The sequence below is a fragment of the Eptatretus burgeri genome, chromosome 16, assembly GCF_056783735.1.
Source record: "Eptatretus burgeri isolate ZD-2024b chromosome 16, Ebu_testis_v1, whole genome shotgun sequence".
Lineage (NCBI taxonomy): Eukaryota > Metazoa > Chordata > Myxini > Myxiniformes > Myxinidae > Eptatretus > Eptatretus burgeri.
Window position 1 is genome coordinate 39,342,119 of NC_140976.1, and position 20,329 is coordinate 39,362,447.

At 49.3% G+C, this 20,329-nt stretch overlaps 1 pseudogene; it reads left to right on the forward strand.

The window, feature by feature from the left end:
- Positions 1 to 14,694: 14,694 nt before the first annotated feature.
- On the forward strand, positions 14,695 to 15,705 carry LOC147010892 (general transcription factor II-I repeat domain-containing protein 2 pseudogene; annotated as a pseudogene).
- Positions 15,706 to 20,329: the final 4,624 nt, after the last annotated feature.

Below are 20,329 nucleotides of genomic sequence, written 5' to 3' on the forward strand. Positions count from 1 at the left end.
CACGATCGTGCCAATCGGCCCCCCGCGTGGGATAGGGTTGCTCGCCAAATTCGACCTACCTAAGTACCCACACGGAGGGTAGACCGGGCGACCGCACCTCGCCGCAGGTCGACTCCGGACACGGGCCACTTTAAGCGACCCGTTCCGTACTATCGGGTTAACCGAGCGGTGTTATCGTCAACCTGGACGGTTCGATTAATTATCGGGCGTTTTAGCCCACGACCAACCCTTTACGTGAAGTAAGATGGAGATTCAATAAAGGAAAAGACGAAGCGAAACGGGAAAACAGTTCAACATAAAGCACATTTATTTCGCGATGAACGGAAAGCACACATATACAATTACACCAAAAGCAAATGTAAAAGAAGAAGAAACACAATAATACACAAAAAGCAAATGCAACAATGCAGATCTAACCGACTACCGAGCACACGGCAACACTTATACAGTTTTACTTCACAGACGGCGCCGACAACACATACACTCAAAGCAAAAGAAAAGGACCACCCTCAAGGATGAGGGGGTAGGCGGGCCTGGGGCCGAGACCGCGTCGGGCCTACCCGTCTGATGATGAGCCGCAAGATGGCGGTGGCGCCCCGACTCCGCGGGCCGCGCGGACAGTGTCTGGTAGGGGGTGGGAACGGGGCCCCCTTCTCGCACTATCTCAGCGCGGGGGGAAACAGGAGGGGGTTGTTGATGCTCGGGGGGAGGAGGATATCTCCCTGTCTCGGGTCCCGCGACGAGCGTCTCCACCACGACCTCGGTCGCGCCGCCGGCCTCTCCCTCCGCAGCTCCCCGACTCCGACACGAGCACCCCCTCGACCGCCTTCGCCGCCGCCACCTCTCCACAGCTCCGTCCAACCGCCTTCTCAGACTCCTCTCTTGACTCGTCCCAACTCTTCACTGACTCCGAACTCTTAACTGCCTCCGAACTCTTAACTGCTCCGAACTCTTAACTGCCTCCGAACTCTTAACTCTCTCCCCTCCGAACTCTTTACTGCCTCCCCTCTGAACTGCTCTGTTTGGCGAGCGCGGCCCCTTATATGCCCCGTGGCCTCGCTCCTTCACCTTCGACCCTTTACCTCCGACCCTTCACCTCTAACTGGCTCCCCATTGGACCGAGGAAAAGTGGGCGTGAATGCTTTTTGATCCATGAATTTGCATATCGTGATATTACTCCAACGCACTTGGGGGCGGGGCCAAATCGCCCCACGCTCGCCGATAGGACGGAACAGAAGTGGGCGTGAGTCGTTTTTGATCCGTTTTCTTCGGAAAGGCCGGCGCTTTTGCACCCCTGCTCGCCCTGCACGAGTCCAGTATCGGTGCCCACAAGCGGCGTGGGAATGACGGTGATGCGATGGTTGCGAGGGCGAGTTGTGACGGTAAAGGTCGTGGCTGTTGTTGTGAAGCGGCGTTGCGGTTGGTGGTTGTTGTGTGTTGGCTGTTGAGACGTGGTTGGTGGTGGTAGTAATGGCGGCTGGTCCAAAATAAAGATAGTAAAAGAAAAACGGCTATCTAGAAGGGTCGCAGCCCGCATGAATGACATTTATTCCCTCTAAACAACGGGTTTGGGCCTAACTACACATATACTTACAGAGATATCTCACCTAAGGGACCTGAATGGTGGTTTGCGAATTTCGTCAACCACAACACTACCCCCTCCCCTTTTTACAGACTCGTCCCGAGTCGTCAAATTTTCGTGTGCCATCATGTGTAGTTTTCCCCTAGTACATTTTACCTACGGATCCCTGAGTGCGACATTCATGGTATTCGTGTCCCCAAAATAAATAACCTGAGGGCTGAGTAACTACCTAAACAAACTCACTCACACGGACGACTTAAATAAAATTGCCGGCGCTAAGACAAACATGCCGGGGCGCACTCATATTTACAGTACATCTTAACCTTAACTTACAAATTTTACACTAAACCATGGCCCAGGATCAATGAACTCTGCAAAAAGAAAGCAGTTAGCAGGGAGCCAGGCTGCTCGCATGCAGTCTCTGGCTCAAACAATGCAGGTGACAGGGAACGTGGCCGGCTGCTCACACGCAGTCCAAGGCCTTCCCTTTTGAACTGAACGCAGTGAACCACAACGGTGCATGGGCTGCACAAACGTAGTCTCCGTGCCAGCTCAAGTGGCACACGCAATGAACACAACGAATGGATGGATGAATGGTTTGAACTGAACGCAGTGAACCACAACGGTGCATGGGCTGCACAAATGCAGTCTCCGTGCCAGCTCAAGTGGCACACGCAATGAACACAACGAATGGATGGATGAATGGATGGACGCAAACACGGTGCACGGGCCGCCACTGCAGGCCCGTGTTGTAGCTGCCAACAGGGCAGTTCTTGCAGCTTGCAAACTGTTGCTTTTACGATGATCCCGGCGCGCATGGAAATGAACAGGGGGGGCAAAGCAAAATTGAACGGGGCTGGTGAACGTGGGCAGTGGGCATGGCAAAGGCAGCAGGCAAACACAGCCCGCAGAAGAAGGCCGCTGCAGGCAAACACAGCCGGCAGACGAACTGGCCGGCACAGGCCTTGCAGAAAACAGCTGCAGACGATCCAGCCGGCACAGGCCTTGCAGCACAGCAGCTGCAGACGATCCAGCCGGCACAGGCCTTGCAGCAAAACAACAGCTGCCGATGAAGTGGGCCGGCCTTTGCCTTGCAGCAACGCAGCCAGCAGATGAAGCTGGCCAGCTTTCGCCGTTCAGTGGAGGTTGGTGGAGGGAGTGCGGTGGTGCTGGCCACTCGGAAGGCGGGCTCGGACCTACCCTACGGTCTCCCTCCCAACCTATCGGTCTCCCTCCCAACCTATCGCCTTTGCCTGTCACTGTCCATACCCACTCCCTTAATTTGTCCAAACCCCAATTTAGCCCCAACTTATTTTTTTATTTTTACTTCCCCACTATAAATCGTCCCCTAACCCCCTTTATCGTCCTTGTTCGGCTAACCTATCCTGTCACCAAGCCTACTCCCAACCCCTACGTTCCCTTCCCGGAGGAGAATAAGGGAGAGCTAACGTCCTGTGTCGAGGCCCAACGAAGCCTCAGGATGGCCTCCCCAGACTTCAGCGATCTATAACCAAAGTGGGTCCAGCGGCCCACAACGAGAGCGAGGGGATGGATGGTGCGGAGGGGTACACTTCCTAATCTACCCTATCCATTTAACTGTTAAACTACCCCGGGGCTTTCAACAAGCGCCTCTCGCTTAAACTATTGGTTCTAACAACCCAGATTCCCGTCGCCTGTGTTGGTGTCCTCACAATTTCGGGCCTCGCCCCCCAATTTTCTCTCCGTGCCCTCACACGGTCTCATGGCTGGGACATGTGGCTCCCTTTGGCAGGCACGACCCTCTGCCGATTCTCCGACGATGGCACCCCCGGGCACTACACTACCTCCGAGCCTACCAGCTCCCTAAACACAGGGGAGTGCCCCCCATGGCACCTCCCCTGAAACGCACACGTGGCAGGCTGGCTTCCCAGGCCCCTTTCCGAGGGTCACCCGTGCCCACAACACTGCCCACGCAGCTAATGGCGCCCCGGGCCCCCGCACCAAGCAGGCGCACCCGTGCCCACTACGCTATCCCGGCCCCCCATGGGCCCTTGGCCTACCACGGCTGACTAGCCTGGTGCCCGGGGTACCCACTCAGCGATACTCACCTTTCGCAGCCACGCTCCCAGCCCGTCAACAGGGTTCCTGCACCCCTCCAAACGGGTTTCGAGCCTACATTCACACCAACAACAAAACGACCTCCATTTTGTAAATTTGACTAACCCCCTAACTCACTCTACACTGACCCCGGGGTCCCTTGGGCGGGAGTCACTCCTCCCCCCAATCACTCATCGCACCATGCATTCCCAATTCGCTCCACTCACACAGACCCGCTGGCCTCACTCTCTCAACAAGTACTCACCTCACAACTCACCAACACACACACCGCTGAACTCTGCCATCCTTCTGACTACCTCCCCTAACTAACTCGTGCTCCCACGTCGTCCCTTAAACTAGTAGCACGTTCCTTTTAACACTATGTAGCTAAGCTACGTCCCCTCTACACACTCACAAGTCTGTCCATGTCCTCAAAATCAAAAAAATAACTTTCCCAACCTAAATCTCGCTACAATCCCTCTAACTAATCCATTCCACGGGCCCCATGAGGACTTACCCCTGCCCCATGGAGCCGGTCTCGCTTAGCTAACCCTTCCCCCTAACTAGTTTCCATCCTGTGCCCCGGTCAAGGGGGTCTTCCACCCCTTGCCCAGGAATCCTGTTCACCCGAAAGTGAGGCTTGCTTTTTTTTTTTTCCACATGCGCAGCACCAGCGCGGCAACTCACAGCTCGCGCACTTTGCACCTGCCCGTGACGTCATGCAGCTGCACGTGTACCTCGTCCCTCCTTGGACGGTACCATCCGGCAGGGATACCCCTACTGCCGGATTCCAACCCCGCGTGCAGCCATGACGTCACCGTGCGCATAAAAAAAACACAAGCCCCACGTCTCGAGGGGTTCCCCACGCGAACACATGTGCTTTGCCCGTTGGAGCTTAACACACACACAATCGCGTGGAGAACCCGTCCGGTCCAAATCCATAATCCTGCCTAAACTTTGTCCGTCCGCGGGATCGGCAAATCCACCACGTGCGTTTCCGGACCGGGACTTCACTCTCGCAAGCGAGCACGTGGGGGCCTCGTGCGTTGCACAGCACGGACCTCGCGCGCGCTGCTGGGCGAACCCGGCACGGTCCCCGAAACAACTACAGCCGCTACTCGGCTTTCTTTCCTCTCATGTCGCCGTCGTCGCCATTCGACCCACGCACACCTGCGTGTTACGACGCTCACACTCCACACCATTAAACTCACCCCGGGAGACGCGGCTGCATGTTCACACATGCCGACCGACATCTCCCTTACATACCGCTCTCTCACACACACGGTCTCCCTTGCACTCGGCCGTTCACTCACGCATGCCATCTCCCTCGCACACGTGGCCCCACTCACTCGCGCCATTTCCCTCACACAAATCACACCACTCACACACGCGGGGGCACTCACCCGCGGTGCCTCACTCATACACCGTGCCTCACTCACACACGCGGGGGCACTCATCCGCGGTGCCTCATCCACACACGGCGTGCTGGGAAGCACACACTCCGGCACACTCGCCACCACACCACTCACACACGGGGTCGCTTCCACACACGGGGACGCACTCACACCTTGCACCACACACACCGGGACAACCACACTGGGGATTTGTGTCCCCACAAGGGTCTCCGGGGCCTCTATACCCCCCAAGCTCTCCGTGCACCTGTCCACAGCACTCGTCCCCTCAACCTCACAAAGCACGACCGAACTCACCTGGTCGTGACTCGCCTCAAGGGGGCATACTCCCTCCCCTCGTTCCTGGAGGAGGCCATCCAGCTGCTCGCACTGGGTCTCCACCCAGTCCACCAGCTCACCCCCATTATCCTCCACTACCTCCGTGTGTGTGTGTGCGTCTCTATCCACGTCTTCATCGTGTAGTCTTCCCTCTATCGTTCCCATCTCCCGTGTCTCTGCCAACTCAGTCACCTCTTCACCCTTTACCTCCCTTGTCTCAACTATTATTTCCGTCTCTTCCCTTATCTCCCTCGTGCACGTCTCCGTCACCCCAATTAGTTTGTCCCTCTCGGTTACCGTCACGACCCTCGCCCAACACGTTTCCCGAATTATTTTTTCACCCGCCTCCACCGCGGGCCCGACAGCCGTTGCACCCCCTTCCAGCTCGTTTGCTCCCACACGTGGAGTCGCCATTTTTAGCTCCCTGGTCACGGCCTTCATGCCCGCCTGCAGGCATCAGCCCATGTTCTGCGTCTCACCCCGCAGATTTTTCGTTTCTTCCTTCATTTGCTTGTTCATGCCTTTCATTTCGTTTTTCATTTCATTTGTGTTTGTATCCTTCTTTTCGTTCATGCTTTTTATTTCATCCATTTTTTGTGTATTCGCATCCATTTTTTGTGTATTCGCATCCGTCCTTGCTGTCATTGCCGCCAGCATGGCGAATAGCTGGGCCATGTCGGGTGCGCTTGGGTGAGCTGTTTCGGCAGGGATCGGGGGGTTTTGGTGGAGAGGGGGAGGGGAGGTGTCATACACCGCGGCCGCTGCCGCACCTATTTCGGGCTCTGGGCTCAGTTGGGGGAGTTCATGTTCCTGCACAATCAACATTTCCTGCACGGGGTTTTCATCCTGGACCATGGATTCTACACATTCTACATCCATTTCTAATACCCCCGGCTCCCGCTCGCCTTGAGACGCCATCTTATTTCTCGTAAAGGGTTAATTTGAATCGCTCCTAATTTGGAGGGAATCGGGGGTCGCTCCTCTCACCCCTGGACCGATTCCCGTGAATTTAGCTGGAGACAGGAGAGCCCGTTTTCCCGTTCTCCGATACCAGTGCCGCGAGGAGGGCGATGAATTTATATCGCACGACCTGACACCAGTGTTGCGGATTCGCGCCCGCCGGCGTGCGAACGGCCACGTAACTCGAATCGCGGCACGTCGCCCACCGGACGGACAATCCAGTCGTGACCCTCTCGGACTAACGCCGGGAACTAGTCACGGGTGGGCCTTTCGGCCTCACCACGATCGTGCCAATCGGCCCCCCGCGTGGGATAGGGTTGCTCGCCAAATTCGACCTACCTAAGTACCCACACGGAGGGTAGACCGGGCGACCGCACCTCGCCGCAGGTCGACTCCGGACACGGGCCACTTTAAGCGACCCGTTCCGTACTATCGGGTTAACCGAGCGGTGTTATCGTCAACCTGGACGGTTCGATTAATTATCGGGCGTTTTAGCCCACGACCAACCCTTTACGTGAAGTAAGATGGAGATTCAATAAAGGAAAAGACGAAGCGAAACGGGAAAACAGTTCAACATAAAGCACATTTATTTCGCGATGAACGGAAAGCACACATATACAATTACACCAAAAGCAAATGTAAAAGAAGAAGAAACACAATAATACACAAAAAGCAAATGCAACAATGCAGATCTAACCGACTACCGAGCACACGGCAACACTTATACAGTTTTACTTCACAGACGGCGCCGACAACACATACACTCAAAGCAAAAGAAAAGGACCACCCTCAAGGATGAGGGGGTAGGCGGGCCTGGGGCCGAGACCGCGTCGGGCCTACCCGTCTGATGATGAGCCGCAAGATGGCGGTGGCGCCCCGACTCCGCGGGCCGCGCGGACAGTGTCTGGTAGGGGGTGGGAACGGGGCCCCCTTCTCGCACTATCTCAGCGCGGGGGGAAACAGGAGGGGGTTGTTGATGCTCGGGGGGAGGAGGATATCTCCCTGTCTCGGGTCCCGCGACGAGCGTCTCCACCACGACCTCGGTCGCGCCGCCGGCCTCTCCCTCCGCAGCTCCCCGACTCCGACACGAGCACCCCCTCGACCGCCTTCGCCGCCGCCACCTCTCCACAGCTCCGTCCAACCGCCTTCTCCGACTCCTCTCTTGACTCGTCCCAACTCTTCACTGACTCCGAACTCTTAACTGCCTCCGAACTCTTAACTGCTCCGAACTCTTAACTGCCTCCGAACTCTTAACTGTCTCCCCTCCGAACTCTTTACTGCCTCCCCTCCGAACTGCTCTGTTTGGCGAGCGCGGCCCCTTATATGCCCCGTGGCCTCGCTCCTTCACCTTCGACCCTTTACCTCCGACCCTTCACCTCTAACTGGCTCCCCATTGGACCGAGGAAAAGTGGGCGTGAATGCTTTTTGATCCATGAATTTGCATATAGCGATATTACTCCAACGCACCTGGGGGCGGGGCCAAATCGCCCCACGCTCGCCGATAGGACGGAACAGAAGTGGGCGTGAGTCGTTTTTGATCCGTTTTCTTCGGAAAGGCCGGCGCTTTTGCACCCCTGCTCGGTGCGCGCCCTGCACGAGTCCAGTATCGGTGCCCACAAGCGGCGTGGGAATGACGGTGATGCGATGGTTGCGAGGGCGAGTTGTGACGGTAAAGGTTGTGGCTGTTGTTGTGAAGCGGCGTTGCGGTTGGTGGTTGTTGTGCGATGGCTGTTGAGACGTGGTTGGTGGTGGTAGTAATGGCGGCTGGTCCAAAATAAAGATAGTAAAAGAAAAACGGCTATCGAGAAGGGTCGCAGCCCGCATGAATGACATTTATTCCCTCTAAACAACGGGTTTGGGCCTAACTACACATATACTTACAGAGATATCTCACCGAAGGGACCTGAATGGTGGTTTGCGAATTTCGTCAACCACAACAATATATATATATATATATATATATATATATATATATATATATATATATATATATATATATATTTATATACACATACATATATTGTATAACATTGGGGCAGTTGGGATTACACATTTTTAAAGAAGAAGGCACTTCCAACCAAAAGTTAAAAACTAGATCGACTTTGCTCATTTGAGCAAAAAGCAAGACCAGACCCGATCTCAGGCAACGTTTCCCCGGCTTCATAGCCGGCTTCCTCAAGCACAATAGACCCAGTGCCTTTCCACGTGTCCGTTTTTTATTTAGACACGACTGCTCATTTTCGCTCACGTGTTAATGCTCGAGGTCAAATGGAGAAATGCTTTTTAAATATTATTTTGCAAAAACAAAAACAAACGTCAAATCACATCATTGAAGGGGTGCTCTGCTCTTTTTTGTTTTTACTTCCATGTGATCTGGTGTTGTATGTGTGTGGGTGAGCATGTGTGTGTTCTTGTTGTTGTTTTTGTATTTCCGGAATTCTCTTGCGAATTTCCCCGGCTTCCCGACTAATTAATTACGGACGCAGGTATTTCATGACCAAGTCGATTTTAATATTTATTTACTTCACATGATATTACATGTCCATCAGTTTGTTTATAAGCCGTGAAGAGTTGGGTGAAAACCAAAAGTTTTTTTTAAATCAAATATCACTATTTTCTTTCCTCTGCATTTGGAAATTAACGTACCTTCATTGGGCGGTATTGATGAGACTGCTGCCACAATCGCTGCGGACAAAACATGCATTTCCTCGTTTGAGGTATAATCAAAATGTGCCTTTGTTTCCTCAAAACGGGATCTTCATTTAATGATAGAAGACACGATGTTCAGTCTTCATATGTACATCAGAGGCCTATAAACAATCTGAGCTATGTGGAGCGTAAAAGATGCAGTGATTTCAGGACGGCTGGAGGCAAAGGAGTGGGAAGGCATGGCCTGTACAATGGGCGGCACTTATGACCCACCCACAGACCCACACAACCACCCACACATCCACCCACAGACCCACACAGTCATCCACCCACAGACACGAATTCAACTTTATATTATATGAGCAGGGTATGCTTACACATTGCAAACAATAATGAGCTGTTAGCTCCCCCATTGACTCGGGTCACTCACCTGCATTTGATTTTTCATTTATTTATATTTTTATTAATGGATGCTTTCTGGCAGTTGTGTGATTTTTCCCGGTGTATCGGCTTTGATGTCCTTCAGTACACAAAATTACCGTGCTTCCCCATTGCCTCGTGTTGCTCACCTGCATTTTTTCATATTTTTTTCATTTATTTATATTTTCATTTATGGATGTTTTGCAATGGTTCTGTAACTTTTCTTGGTGTATCAGCTTCGATGTTCATCGGCACGCAAAATTTTAGCTTTCTACGTCACCCATAAGGTACCGATCTTTAATATCAGTCAGTCAGTGAGTCAGTGGTTAGAAAGAGCTTTATATATTAGATGCACAATTAGAATGAGAGTACGTCCATAAAGTATGTACAATTATAATGTACGTCTATCAAGTATATACAATTAGAATGTGAGTACCTGTATAAGGTATAGCGGGGTATGCTTACACATTGTAAGCAATAACGAGTCATGCTTCCCCATTGTCTTTGGTCACTCACCTGCATTTTCTTTTTCTTTTTTTTTCTTCATTTATTTATATTTTAATTTATGGATGCTTTCCAACAATTCTCTGATTTTTCCTGGTGTATCGGTTTTATGTCCATCGGCACGCAAAATTACCTTGCTTCCCCGTCTTTGGTCGTTCACCTGCATTTTTTTTTTCATTTATTTATTTGCATTTATTTAATTTTCATTTACGGATGCTTTCCAACGGTTCTGTGATTTTTCCCGGTCTATCAGCTTCAATGTCCACTGGCACGCAAAATTTCAGCTTTATAAGTCACCTGGAAGGTACCTGTCTTTAATATCAGTCAGCCAGTGAATCAGTGATTAGAAAGGCCTTTCTATATTAAATATTTATTTATTTATTTATTGTTGGAATAAATAGAATAAGAATATACCACTTTGAGGTTAGGTCTTTGTCCTGTACCAGTGAATTGAATAGGCTGGTGAAGTCAGATCAGGTCATATGTCAACATGATTATTTTGCTTATACCTGCATTGTATTTCAAAATTAATTTTCAACATTCAACTCTCCCGAAAATGTTTCTTTTTTTTTCTTTAAATACACATGTCCAGAATCAGCATCTATCTGAAGGTACTTATAGGACAGGGACAAAAGAAAGGAGACGAAGTGAAATGGGACTCTTGTTAAGACATGAATGAAAACTCTAATGGGGACAGGAGTTATGCAATTTGCTTCACTATATTTCTACTGGACAGCTTTTTAGGTGTTGACAAACTACCTGTTACCAAAATACAGACAAACTTCCTGCTGGTTCGGTTCTCACAAAATACTGTTCCTTCACTCTTATGTGTGTTTGCTGTAATTATAATGTTTGGTCATTTAAATCATGTGATGTCTACTGCAGTCCAATAGTGCAATTGTGCTTCATTAAATGGGACTCGTGAAATGCTGAGAATCCTCAACGCGAATTAGATGGCAAACTCGAAGATACTTTCCATATCCAACATGTTTTCAAGTATAGGAGAAAAAAAATCAACAAAGCAGATTAATTAATGTAAGAGAAGAAAATTAATAAAACAATTTCATTAAAAAAATTGTCCCTTGAACATTCTTCCAAGGTTTAAAGTACCTCCAAGGCTCCTACCTATTTCCTGCGATTATGTAATAATGATTAATATACCCTTTCCATTTTAAAAAGAGCCAAGATTAGCAATCCAATATCCATGATAAGCCAAGTTTTATAATAAAAACGACGAATTGTAGATCTTTCAGATAACAGCTTTTTCTGTTTACCGCAAATAACATCAGGCAGCAACAGGGAAAAGAGTGGGGGTGATGGAGGGCTTTATTGGATAATATCATGAACCAACATCTAAAGGGGCAGTCGTGCTTCGACATGCTTGTGTGGCTTTTCAAAAGATTAAATTAAATTAAACACATTCTCTTTTTGCCTTTATAACTTGGGTTAAAGAGCAAAAACAATTTCCAATGTTTCAAGGAGTTCTGGTGAAATGTCACATGTTCACTCCAATGTTCACTCCAGGGAGTCAAGTGAAACAAAAAAATTTCAACCACATCATTGTGGTTGATTTTCAACCGCATCAATAATCCTTTCCCCATATTGCTTGTGAAACAGCTCATTTGCTTATGCAAATATACACATGTGCTGGGTGTTTCGGTGGTTTGGTAAATCTGCTGAGTTTTCTCTTAAGTTAATCTTGCTATTTGGCCAACTTGCTATATATCCAAGTCCACTTGCCTTTTCACCTCGACATTAAATTTTCCCTACTCTTTGCAAAGGACACCGTGGGATATTTGTGCGTACCTCTTGGTCCATCCTGCCAGCGCCAGCTCATATATATTTATATATGAAGTCGGTTAGTCAGTTATCGAACCGAGACCAATACCGTGATGATATCAGCACTATGAAATGATTACTTCAGGCCCCAGAAAGGCCTCTCACAGTGCAAAAATGCCAAACTATGTACACAAAATATAATTGAATTCAAAAAAATCAAATGCTGTCACCAAGTAGATGAAAAGCGAAGCTACCAACTAGTTTCGCTTTTATTAGGACTCGTCAGGGCAACGCATTGTTGTTCCATCCACGAAGTGACTTTGAAGCCTTACAGCTTTATGCAGGTTAATGATATGGCAGACAGGAGACATCTCAATGTAAATTAAGTAGGGAAACTGTGAGCTTAAGTGTTACTTGTCACCACACGGGGGTGGTGCTGTGTTAATTATATCAGGATTAAGGTCAAATTCCCACAGTATGTAATTGCCCCCCTGTGACCTTTGCCTACAGTTTTGCATTTACAAGCCAGCAATAAAATTACGTAATAATAACAACAACAACAACAACAACAACAACAATCATAATAAGAATGACGCATGTCCAAGCAGGCGAGAAGCCCCGCCTTCCCGGCTTTGATCCAGCAAGTCACGCCCCTGAGACTTGTGATTGGTCATTGTGACATGAAAGAAGGGTGGGGGAGACATCGTGGGAGAATGTGGGAGGACAGTTGGCGAAGAGCTGAGAGTTGGAGAGGAACGTGGCTGAGAAAGAGGATCTCGTTTTGCTCTCCTCTCGGCACGACGAAATGGCTGTGTGATTCTCATTTTTGTGCTGGTGAATTTGCAGCGTGCTGGGAAAGATGCGAGCCATTCCTGTTTGGCTGAGCCATGAAGTGTGTACGTTTCTGAGGAGGGAAGAAGGGCGTGCCTCGTGGCCTTATCATGGGGCCTCAGAGGTCGTGTGGTCGAGAAGGCAGGTGGACGATCGTTGTGAGCAGACCTAGTGTAAGAGAGGAACATTCGGCATATTCATGCATGAGAAGAAGCTGCATGCTGGTTGGTGAACCCTGGTGTTGAATACCGCCTCACAGTATTCCCTGGTTGATTGGTGAGCCCTGGTTGATTTTCTTTACCTCATGAACGTTTCGTGTGCAGAGTGGCTCGACGCCATTTTGGACACATCTTCCCACGCAGGATGATGCGGCTCGATCGCCAAGTTCATAAAAGACCATCTCTAGACAAAGCTAAGTGCCAGAATAAAGGGAGGATTTTCTTTTATTTTGTTTTCCCTTGTCCGTATTAAAGTCCATGTGTTGAGGAACCTCGACTTTAGGCTTTAATTTACCTCACGTTTTATGATCACATTTTGAATTATTACCATTGTAAATAATTGATCTATTTCCATTAAACCTCGTATTTATTTAAGTTGCTTGTGTCTGTGTATCTGTTGTGGGTTCGAGTACAACTCCTTGTGCTGTGCTTCCATCGTGTATGTGCATTTGCTGCCTGTGCCCCTCCCGCGCGCACCCTAATCTCCAAGGATCACGTGTTCGCCTCGAAGGAAAACCACTCGGCGATCCGGCCTGGTCATTGTTAAGCATAATTGGGTTGGGAGGATTAACCTAACTGCTACGGCCATGACAATATCATGGTTTTGGATGGGGATGATCTGAGATAGTGGTAAACAGCTGTCTTGAAGGGAAGATTGAGATTGAACAGTATGTGGAAGTTGGTTCCACAGGTGGGAAAAAAGAGGAACACATGAGTGGAGATGAGCAGTGATTCTGGATTTTAGGAGTTTCACCAGAAGGGGTTTGATGGTGAACCGCACGGACCCTGCGAAAACCTGGGAAAGGGGTGGGGAGGGGAGCGGAAAGAGCAGAGAGTGTAATACCAGAAAGTAGGCGGTAAAAGACAAAGAGACCACCGACTTGTCTGAGATGGGAAAATGATAGGCCCATGGACTCTGCTTCATCGTGGGATATTCCAATAATCTTGAAGGACTTTGTTTCCATGGCATCAAGCTAAGCAAGGTGTGAGGAAGGGCGTCAGCTCAGAGGGGAGAGCTATTCTCCATCAAGCTGCAGATGAAGGTCTTATCGGTGGATAGTGCAGGTATGCCAAAGAAGGACTTTGTATAATGCACTCTACCGAGAGGCAGTTAGTCATTTGGGCCCCCGCCCCATGACCGCTCCCGTAGATAAATTTCAAATTATTTTATGCGATTATAATAAAGCAGGGGTGGGGAACCTCCGGCCTTTGGGCCGTATACGGCTCGCGAGACCGTTTGATCTGGCCCGCGAGGCAATTCATAAAAATAAACAAAAGCAACCACAGAAATACAACACAAAAAAAAACGCCAGACAGCGATTATTTTTTCCTCAAAAAATTAATTAAATGGACAGCTAAAAACGGACAGCTGTCATCTGTTTGTTTCATTTTCAGGGTCAGTGAATACAGCACGTGCGTAACTTAATGTCTGATCGCGTAATCTCATGTCATCATTTCATTCAGTATATGCAAACATGGCGACTAACAAGAAAAGAAAGGGAAATGCGGAATGTCGCACTTTCCAAGAGAAATGGGCAAACGATTATTTCTTTGTGGAAGTAAAAGGCAAGCCAGTATGCCTAGTTTGTCGGGAAGCGCTCTCGGTGATGAAAAAGTCCAACCTCGAGCGTCATTACAGCTCGAAACATGCTAAACTGGACGAGTTGAAAGGACAAAATGCGCTTGGATAAAGTTAACGCTCTTCAGCGGAGTTTTGGTGCTCAACAAGCAGTCTTCATAAGACCACAATCTGACCGAGACAACACTACGCATGCTAGCTTTGTGGTGAGTGAGCTAATCGCTAAGAAGCTGATGCCGCATTCAGAAGGAGAATTTGTGAAGGAAGTGTCTTGTTGCCGCTGCGGAGCTGCTCGCACCGGACAAAGTAAAATTGTTCCAAAGTGTCAGTTTGTCTCGAATAACTGTCTCAGATCGGATTACTGAAATGGCACAAGATATTGAGAAAACACTGAAGGACACCGCAAGAGATTTCCAGTTTTTCTCTCTGGCCTGCGATGAGACAACAGACATAACAAACTCTGCCCAACTAGCCATTTTTGTGCGGGGGATTACAGCTGAGTTTGATACGAGCGAGGAGTTGCTGTCTTTGCAAGCCATGCATGGCACCACCAAAGGTGAGGATTTGTTTGAGCAAGTTGTTTTGGCTATGAACAAATTTGAACTGCAGTTTGACAAGTTTAGTGGCCTGGCCACAGATGGAGCCCCAGCCATGGTTGGCACGCAAAAGGGATTGACTGCATTGGTCAAAAAAGAAATGAGTCGTCTCAGTCTCGATCCAAGTGAGTTAGTTGTATGCCATTGTATCATACACCAAGAGAATCTGTGTGCACAGTCCCTAAAGCTCAAAAATGTGATGACAACTGTCGTTTCCACCATAACCGTCATCAAAACCAGAGGGCTGAACAGCCGCCAGTTCAAGGAGCTACTGAGTGAACTAGAGTCAGAGTACGGAGATCTGGTTTACCACTGTGAGGTGCGGTGGCTGAGTCGCGGAAATATGCTCACATGGTTTTACTCACCGAGAGAAGAAGTGAAACAGTTCATGGAGATGAAGGGGAAACCTGTCATGGAACTCAGTGATAGCAAGTGGCTGTGTGATTTGGGCTTCATGGTGGACATTACCAAGTACCTGTCAGAGCTGAACGTCAAGCTCCAAGGTCCCAACCAGCTTCTCAGCTCTCTGCAATCAAATGTGAAATCATTTGAAGCTAAACTAAAGCTGTGGAAAGTGCAACTGGAAAGGGGAAACACTGTCCACTTTCCCACTCTGCAAGAACAAAAGCCTGCTGTGACATCTGAATATGCTGCTGAGTGTGCAAAACTCCTCCAGGCATTTGGAGAGAGGTTCCAGGACATGAAAAGTAAACAAAGGGAACTGAACATATTTGCCAGGCCGTTTAATGTGGAACCAGCTGATGTGCCTGACAACCTATAACACGAAATCATTGAGCTGCAAAGCAATGACGAGCTCAAAGCTAGGGACAACAACCTCCCTTTGCTCGAGTTCTACAAACTGTATGTACGTGCTGAGGATTTTCCCATTCTGAGGAGACATGCACTGAAGTTTGCATCACTGTTTGGGATGACCTACAGCTGTGAGCAGTTCTTTTCAAAACTGACTCTTGCAAAGACTCGGTTCCGCTCAAGACTGACTGACCCAAACCTGCAAAACCATCTGCGAGTAGCATCATCATCACTACCACCTGACACCAAACGCCTCGCAAAGGAGAAACAGTTCCAGCCATCGCATTAGGTGAGTCCGATTATATGTGTTCAATAATTTTGCATGGCCCTCAAAGGATGTTCTAAAAATCGAAATGGCCCTTGACAGGAAAAAGGTTCCCCACCCCTATAATAAAGGGTTATACCTCTGAATCTCACCGACACCGTTACCTGTAAACACAAACTCATGAAAAAACCTGATCCGTGGGGTATTTCATTACCAATCAGCTTGCTATCGCTCGCCTCGCTCGCCATTCCTTAAGGGGCTGTCACACCTTGACGATTTAGCCAGCGTATGCCGATTTATTAAAAATTTGTCTAAAACGCTGGCACACGTCGAATACGTTATGGGTAAGTTGTGTGTACATTAAGAGCACGCTGAAAAACACTGCCATACGTCGTAGTACGCTGGCTTTAATCGTTGTACTTTGCGGTTGTCCGCAAATTTTAGCATGCTTGAAATTTTATGACTTATGCCAGCGTATGACTCACAAGTTCCGCTACGCTGGCCATAAGTTGTAGGCACGTTATGCGATTAAAGCCAGCGTACTACGACGTATGGCAGTGTTTTTCAGCGTGCTCTTAACGTATACACAACTTACCCATAACTTATTCGACGTGTGCCAGCGTTTTAGACAAATTTTTCAGAGGTCGGCATACGCTGGCTAAATCGTCGAGGTGTGACTGCAATGTTGACACTTCCAATTCTCAGGCAGTTATGATTTAAATCGGCATGCGGCAGCTTTTTAATAGGCTACGCCACGTGATCGTCGGCGATACGTGCAGCGTGCTATGCATACGTTAGACTATTGTTGGGCATAGGTTGTGAACGCCGACAACACGCTAAGCATTCGTTGGTATAAGTTATCGAAACGTTCTGTGTACGTTACTAATACGTTATGCATACGTCCAACTCGTTATGAATACGTCCAAAACTTTTTTTAAAAAACATCAAAATTTCAGCGTACACCAACGTTTTACATACATTTTTATACGTTGCCATTGCTGGCTAAAACGTTAAGGTGTGACAGGGCCCTTATCAACCTTTTCATTGGAGTGCTTGCTTGGGTGTTTATGCGACTTGGCGAGCATTCCACAAGCTGATTGGTAATGGAACACACCTCAACACTTGTGCGAGACAGCTGAGGACTCTTTTCTGGTTAGGCCGCTTGTGTAATGAAGAAAGTTAATTTTGGGTGATTTTCAACCCTTTTCCTCTGTTGTTGAGCTATTCCCGCTTTTCAGCACCACTGGGGTAGTTTTGTTTCATCCTCGGGACAGGTGTTCTGATTTCAAAAACTGCAACTTTCGGCTGTGTGCATGGGTTAGTCCATTTACTAATGAGGGATGTTTTTGTGATCGTAAAATAAATTGTAGTGCGGATTTGTTAAACAATATCGACATGCGTTAACGTTCGGATTTACACAAATTTGATAGTGGTTATTGTTGCATTTGTGTACATTAAACGTAGTTATTATTCCACTTGCTTACTCGACTAATATTAACCTCATCCCCTAATTTTGTAATAGTCCTGTCCAGTTAAACATCAGGGAAAACATACTTTTAATCGATTCATTACGTCACAGTGCTTTCTTTCCTTGATATGGAGCATTGCCTTTGGACTCTATTTATCACCACTCACAAGGTGACATGTTTTGTCGGCAAAATGAGACCCCAACCTCAGGGGCTCATCTCGAAAGATTGTGCATCCATGTTGTCTGGGGCCCCCTTGTTCTCTCGGGGCTCCGTGCAATTACATGGGTTGCATGCCCCTAACGCCGCCTCTGATGATGGCGAGTCGGCGACTGGCTTTGGAAGCCAACTTTGAAATGTGGTTTGCCCAAGAAAGATCATGGCTGATAGTGAGACCCATGAGTTTGAGTGACTCAATTTCCTCAAGAGGATTGTTCGTAAAGTAGATGAGAGGGGTGGGTATGCCATGTGGTCCTTTCGGAGAGAGAGATTGAGTGAGTGTGAGATTTGTCTGTTATTGAAAGACAGGTCAGGTCAGGTATGGGAGCATGTGCCAGAACAGCGCGTCGCTGCGTCCACTTTCCGCCGGTACTCCAGGGGCCTCCGTCTGGCCATCCCCCAGGCAGATGCCAGGCCCATCCCCATCTCCTTGAGATGATGGTCAACCTGCTGCAACCATGAGGCACGTGGTCGGCCCACTGGCCTCCTCCACTCATGAGACTCCCTCGCTGAGAGAATCTGGTGAGCAGGATCAGCGTCAGGAAAACGAGCCACATGTCCATACAGCCGCAGCTGACGCTCACGGACTATGCAGGTAACAAATCTCATCCGAGTCTCTCTCAGCAACCGCTCGTTGGACACAAAATCCGACCAGCGATAGCCAAGGATTCTCCGAAGAGACCTGGTACCAAAGGAATTAAGTCTCCGTCTCAGATCCTTGGTCAAAGTCCAAGTCTCGCACCCATAGAGCAAGACTGGAAGTACCAAGGACCTGAAGACTCGGACTTTCGTCCTCCCGCACAGGTACCGGCAGCGCCACACCCCATGATCCAGTGAATCCATGACTCCCCAGGCCCGACCCAGACGTCTATTGACCTCCGGCTCACAACCTGCGGAGACATGAATATCACTGCCAAGGTAAGTGAATCTATCCACGACCTCAACATCCTCACCACAAACAGACACAGACAGGACAGCAGCATCCAAGATGTCACCGAAAGCCTGGATCTTTGTTTTGACCCAAGAAATCCGTAATCCCAACGGCTCCGACTCCTCATTCAGCACCTCGAGGGCCCCCAAGAGGATGTCTAAAGTCTCCGCAAAGATGACTGCATCATCTGCAAAATCAAGGTCCGAGATCTTGACATTGCCAAACGATGCACCGCAACTTGATCTCTCCGACATCCTCCCAAAAATCCAGTCCATACAAGTGCTGAAAAGTGTGGGGGCAAGTACACATCCCTGACGAACTCCAGTAACAACTGGAAATAAGTCAGAGGCGGTACCACCACACTTCACAGCACTCTCAGTACCAGAGTAGAGTTCAGACATCAGATCGATCAGTTTCGGTGGCACCCCACGAAGACCAAGAATCCTCCAGAGGACATCCCGATTCACTGAATCGAACGCTTTACCTTGGCAGAGACTTACCTTGGCAGAGATCAACATAGGCTGCAAGCAGCCCCTGCCGAAACTCTCGTCTGCGTTCAGTGAGGACACGAAGAGCAAGGATACGGTCAATCGTTGACCTCTTTGGTGTAAAGCCTGACTGCTCTGGACGCTGGTGCTCAAGCAGATGGTGGCGAACCCTATCGAGAATTATCCGAGCAAAGACCTTGCCCGGCACTGAGAGCAGCGTCACCCCTCGGTAGTTGTTGCAGTCTTGGCGATCACCCTTCCCTTTCCAGAGAGGGACAACAAGGCCCCTCTTCCAGTCAGTTGGGATGATGCCTGTGTTCCAGGCAGAGCACAAAACTGCATGCAACGACGCGAGTGCAGCATTTCCACCAGCCTTGAGAAGTTCAGCATGGATGCCACAGATCCCTGGAGCTTTGCCCCGTTTCAACTGGTTCACCGCAGCCCGTGTTTCCACAAGCGATGGTGGACCACAGCTGATTCGAGGGTCAGCAACAGGGATTGTAACACCCTTGACGTCCAACTCGACAGCTGGGGGATCAGCCTGGTACAACCGCTCAAAGTAACCGGCCCAGCGGGCCTTCACTTCAGACTCCTCTGTCAAGAGCCTACCACTCTCTGCTCGAACTGCAGTGCTCCGAGGGATGGGCTTGGATGAACGTAATGCGCGAATTCCCCTGTAAGCGGGACGAGAATCACCTGTCCACAGGTGATGCTCTACCCCCTCACAGATTCCTCGCACATAGGCCTCCTTGTCCACCCTCAGTGCACGTACAGTTTTACGCCTCAGCTCCCTGAACAGCTCAGCTCTGCCATTCAGCCTGGCCCTGCGACTCTGGTCAATGGTATCCAGTGTCCCTTGAGAGACAAAATTCTTCTTTGCCCTGCGGTGAACTCCAAGGCATCCACCGGCAACATCAAGGACGGTGGTCTTGAAGGTGCTCCACAACTCTTCAGGACCCCCCAAAGCACCCAGACCCCCAAGTGTCCACTCAGCCTGTTCGCAAACTCCTCAGCTACTCTCTCATCCCTGAGCTTGGCAACATCCAGCCTAGGCTGGGATGGTACCATTCTCCAGGATTTAAGGTGCAGCTTTAGAGTTGCTACAACAAGCCTGTGGTCAGTATTGAGGAACTGAGCACTCCGGTAGACCCTGCAGTTCTGGATCATCCTCCAACGACCGTCAATGAGGACATGGTCAATCTCCTTTGCCACACCGCCAGCGTTGG